Source organism: Propithecus coquereli, unplaced genomic scaffold, assembly GCF_000956105.1.
Source record: "Propithecus coquereli isolate 6110/MARCELLA unplaced genomic scaffold, Pcoq_1.0 Scaffold174, whole genome shotgun sequence".
NCBI classification, from domain to species: Eukaryota; Metazoa; Chordata; class Mammalia; order Primates; family Indriidae; genus Propithecus; species Propithecus coquereli.
The window spans coordinates 1,334,535-1,334,947 of NW_012142080.1; positions in this window are offsets into that span (position 1 = coordinate 1,334,535).

Sequence of the window (413 nt, forward strand, 5' to 3'; positions counted from 1 at the left end):
GGGAAAGTGATAGTATGTCTACCTGTTTTAATCCCCTGGTAGCACTGGCAGTTGCTCTGGAGAAGTACAATAAGCTGCCTTTCCAGATAAGGTAATACAAGTGATTATGAAGAAAAGCTTTAAAATCCATGCAGTAAATCATTTAAAAAAACAATGTGTTCAGAGTTCTGGAGGCCAGTAAATTATTTTTTCTGTAGTCTAGTAGTGTTCTCTACTTTCCTGCTTTGTAAAGGTGGCCCTTGGAGACTGAAATGTTGAAATCTGGCTTATTTTTATCTAACATCAACCAGACACTTAAATTAGCCCCAAAGGTTTTTTTTTTTTTTTCCTCTGCCAAATGCCCTCGAATGAGGCTTCTTCCTGCCACTAAACACTAGGGAGATGGTAAGAAAGATATAAATGTAAAATCTAAT